Raw genomic sequence first — 4,851 nt, 5'->3', positions numbered from 1 at the left:
TCTAAACTATGTTTCTCCCCGTTGACCGGTTTTAAACGCCTGTGTTAACATACATATCCCAGCACTTTGAGGCCCTTGGATGGAAGGTACCATAGAAAGGTAAAGCATTATTAGTTATTTATTGTGATGTCGTTAACCCATTTGTATCAAAGGGATGAGAACAATAGGAACAGAACACTCCAAGCATGGCTGTACTTAGGATTTATGGGGCCCTATGCAGTATTATTAAACTGGTGCCCCTATGCCCGACAGGGGGAGGTTGGGGTGGGGGGGAAGGACGAGCAGCAAAGGATACCGAGATGCCTGGCTTGCCTCACGGTGGTGGAGAGCCATAGTTCCCCGCAGAGAGCCCCACACCCTCTCCCTCATGCAGAATGCGCAGTGCCTGTGCATTCGGCTCTGTGAATACGGCCTCTGCCTAAGGAGACTGCAGTGCGCACTGGGTGTGCGGGAGCCGACCTGTTCTTACCTGCTATCATGGGCAGTGGGTGAAGCTGCCACTCGGGGAGGTTAGCTCCCCAGCCCACCTCTTCTGCCTATGGCCCCACCCATACCCCACTCCTGGTCCTCCCCAGACCCCGCCCCACTTCACCCAGGCCCCGCCTTCTCCCCACTGTCTCCCCCCTCTCTTTCCTCCTCCACTCTGCTCACCCCCTTCCAGCCAAATCCATGAATCCAAATGAAGGAAATGAAAAAAACACTCTTCTGCCATTTCTTTCTAAAGAAAATGGAGCATGTTTTTCACTGCATGCCAGATGGTGAAGACTGAACATGCAGAAGGTGCCTAATTAAAAGCACAAATTTGGGAATAAAAAATGTCAGTCACAGGTTTTTTGATATGCCCTGAAGTTTGTCAGAGATTTATTTGCAAAAACTTTGTAGTAAGTGCGAGTCAGCTGTCTTGCTGACTACAACACTAAATATTATGGAATACATGATGCAGCTCTTCTGTTTTACATTTTCTTAATCAGTATTTTTAAGCTGATTTTATATTTTAAATGTACTCTTAAGCCTTCATAAAGTGATCATGTCAGATTACTACATATTTAACTCTCTGAAAAAGACATTATTTTAAATTAATCAGTCACAAAGGTTTAGTGTGTTCATAACAATGTTCATTACTTTTAGAAAAAGAGAATACTAAGTTACTTTGTGTGATCTCCATAACAATAGCCATGTTTATGAAATTTTACCAACTTTAAAAAATATGTTTCCAAAGATTTTAGGCATAACAACCTAAATATCTTTATATCTTACTAGGTCCTGATTTTGCTGGAGGGTTCTCTTAAAACTAGTTCATCAGGTAGTCAGAAGTAAAGAAAGGGAAACTCTTTGTCCAGCTATCTGGAAGCAAAGGGGTGTTATTCCTTTAAGGTCTTTCTTCAAGGGGGTTGGAGGGGGGGAGGTGAAGGGAGAAAGGGATGGACAGAAAGGACAGGAAGACTTTGGAAGCAAGTTTTTTTTACTATAGTAATTAAAATTAAAATGCGTATTTTAGATAAGGGTGGTCTTTTGAAGGATTTATTAAAAAAACTATATGTCTGAAGATCCAAGCGTTTAAGGCTAAAGATGATGGTGCATCTAAAAATCTATGCAAGGATTTTTTAGAGATGTGATTTTATAATCTTCACCAACTCACTAATGAAATCTTTTTAAAGCAAATTTTAAACTAAAGTCCCGTAGACTAATATGTTCTGAGTAAATATTACAGTAATGCACAACTGTTTTTGTTAGTAAATTCAAAAACTGACAGTATATACCTGAGGGTTGGCAAATGCCTGTTAAATGGAATCATTACCACTTGAATGGCTCTTTAACAGTTTCACTGTTGTGCTAATAGGTCTGGCAGCCTGGAAGGCTTTTTCATTTTTAAATTATTAGAGATATAAGTGGTTATAAGAGTCACCAGGCTACAGAAGCCTGCTGTGGGAGTCTGCAGGAAGGGTCAGAACAGGGATAGGAAGAGCTGGGAGGATGGACGCTAAGACCCAGTGGTGCCCCAAATTTTCAGATGCCCTACATAGCTGCATATTCTGCATATGCGTAAGGATGGTCCTGATTCCAAGGTCCTGAGCCATAATAGAAAAGGTCTTTCTGATGCTTATTACAAACTTTTCTGAACTCTTAGAACATCCCGTCTCACTGGAGTGTGACCTTCAGAGACAGATCTAAACAGGCTGAGCTTCCAAGGCCTCTTGCCACTTTCCCAGCTCCTGCACAGAGAGGGCAGGAACTTCCAGTGATGAAGACAGCTGGACCATTTCCCACCTCTGGAGTGCCAGGTTCTTCCTTACAGCTGGGAGGAGAATGGCAGGCCTTTCATCTGGTGAATGCAGACATTAGAGCTGAGCGTCACATACACCTCTTCCACCATCCTGTAGAAGCAAGGTAGTCTGGGTTACAAGTCAAGGGGAAGCTCCAGAGGGAAGCCATACTTGAAAGGAGTAGCAGAAAGATCCAGGAGATTATATTGGCTCTAGTGATGGGGTGCATCTTCATGGGCCCCTGCTGGAGGCTCCACTGCTCTGCTATACCCTGACCCAGAAAACAGCTTTCTAAGAGGAAAAGAGCAGTAAGTATTAGACCACTGGGCTTGCCTAGAAAGGCAATTTTGGAGCTGGAGATCAGCAAAAGCCGGTCAAGGCCCAGCAGGCTGAGATAAAAATAGCTGCCTTCCACTAGCAAGGCAATTCTAGATGCATTGAGATGGGATACTCCCTAGACTGTAGTCAAAGGGCTTATTGCAGGCCACAATCAGTAGCAGGAATTCAAGAGGAATCCTGCTGATTTTATTCTAGAGAGGGAATTAAGCCCCACATGGGAAGGAAACCACTATTCATCTATAACTGGCCCTGAAGGGTAAGGAACTTCTTCTATTTATTATACCCTGGAAAAGGTTTGGACTGTATGACTCAACCAGTGGGCTGAGCCACAGAAGACCCACAGAAGTTGACTGACAGCCTGCAGAAGGTGCTGATAGCAGCAGAGAGTGGAAGCTCTGCGCTCAGCCACCAGGGGCACTCAAGGAGGTGAGTGCAACTCATCACAGTGCCATTAGCGCATCACTGAAATTAGGGGGCCTTGGAGGGGCCTCTTTTTTGAACTTAACTGAACCTGAAAACCCCCTCAGTTGTATAGACTCATAATATTATCAGTGCAGCTGTTTATTCAAATATATTACAAAGTTATTGTATTTGTGCAGCAAAAGAACCGAAAATTGTGTATTGTTTTTAGAAAATTTGTTTGTAGCTTCTGAATGGCCAAATGAATCAGTGTTTTATTTTAGAATAACAACAGGTTGGGGTCTAAGACCCAAGTTTGAATCAAGTTCCTTGAGTCACAAATTTAATCAGATTTTTATAAAAATCAGAGTGAAATCGGAGACAGACTGAGAGCCCTAGAGGCCAAAGCCTTTGCATTGGATGAAATTCACCTGGGTTGAGAAGGGAATTCTGTAACGTGTAAGCCTTTTTGCTGCCCAGAGCAGGGGAGAGCTACAGACACAGCAGCCACTCCTTGGCCATCTCTCGTGCACAATTACAATTTAAAAGCAAGTGGAGCCCTGCCCCCTACTGTGTACAATCTAAACAGACAAAGGGTGGGAGGGGAAACAAAGACTCAGGGAGCAGAACTGACTGGCCCAAGAAGGTGCCACAAGTACTCCTGTTCTTTTTGTGGATACAGACTAACACGGTTGCTACTCCTAAACCACGTTGCCTCTCGGAGAAACCATGATAGTGCTGTTTGGTTCAGGGCAGAAGGCACCAATGGGGTGGACTGGGAATGGGGTCTTGGTTTCTGCAGATTCAGTAGTGCCGTCACATTATGTAAGTAGGGCAAAAGACTGCAACTGCTAACTCCTGTTGGAGTAGGTGTTTTGTGGGGGCTGGGCATACATTGAATGAAACCTGAAGGGACATTATTATCGGTGTGAAATCTAGGTTATTTAAAATGAATGAGAGTAAGGTGTTTTCAACTGCTAAATTTGCCCACAGCACGTGCTTTCAGCTTCTGTACCTAAACAATCCCTTCCCCACCCATTTGTTTTACATGTTTTTCTCTCTCCTGTTGCTGGTGAAAGTCCACACAAACAGCAGCAGAAGCTGATAGATTGCCTCAATATGGGAAATTGGGAAAGTTGCTGTACATCAAGTGCTGTCAAGGGCATGATGCAAACAACAGGAAAATGATGTTTTCTTCTAATCCTATTCAGATGTAGTCATCTGAGTGGTGTGACTTGTAACAGTGACTAATTAAGTTTCAGATAATGTATGTGATTGTTTTTTTAAACTGCGTGCCTTTAAAAACGTATGTGATAACCAACCTCAATGGCAAACTATAGCACTCTTCCATCAACAATAACAACCACTTATTTTAAAAATCAGATTGCTTCTGACATCAGGAGAGGGCGCTTTCTCATTTAACTAGTTAAGTTGTGCTTATTGCCAAATGCACACTTGTCTTTGTAAAACCCAATGAATCGACATTATAACAGAACTAATAACATGGAAAGTTATTCATAAGATCCTTTTGTCGTACATTAAACAGTGACATGGTACATTGCCTAGTTCATTATTATAGTACAGAGTCATGTGCCCTCAAATTGGACATGAGCATGCAGCCAAATTTCAAATTCTTTGTATCTGTGTTTAGAATGTTCTATCCATTTTATAGGAATTTTCTGCTGTTTGGTAGCATTTTACTGCATTTGGACTTTTGATAGATCTGCTCTCTACGGTATTGCAAAGAAAACCTATAAATAAACACACGGTTCTGCATTTCCCTATTCTAATCTCTTGACCCATAAGAGGAAATAGACATGTTTTCATGTGATTAACAAACAGAGGAACT

The sequence above is a fragment of the Dermochelys coriacea genome, chromosome 3, assembly GCF_009764565.3.
Source record: "Dermochelys coriacea isolate rDerCor1 chromosome 3, rDerCor1.pri.v4, whole genome shotgun sequence".
Taxonomy (NCBI): domain Eukaryota; kingdom Metazoa; phylum Chordata; order Testudines; family Dermochelyidae; genus Dermochelys; species Dermochelys coriacea.
Note: the sequence above shows the minus strand (reverse complement) of the source record.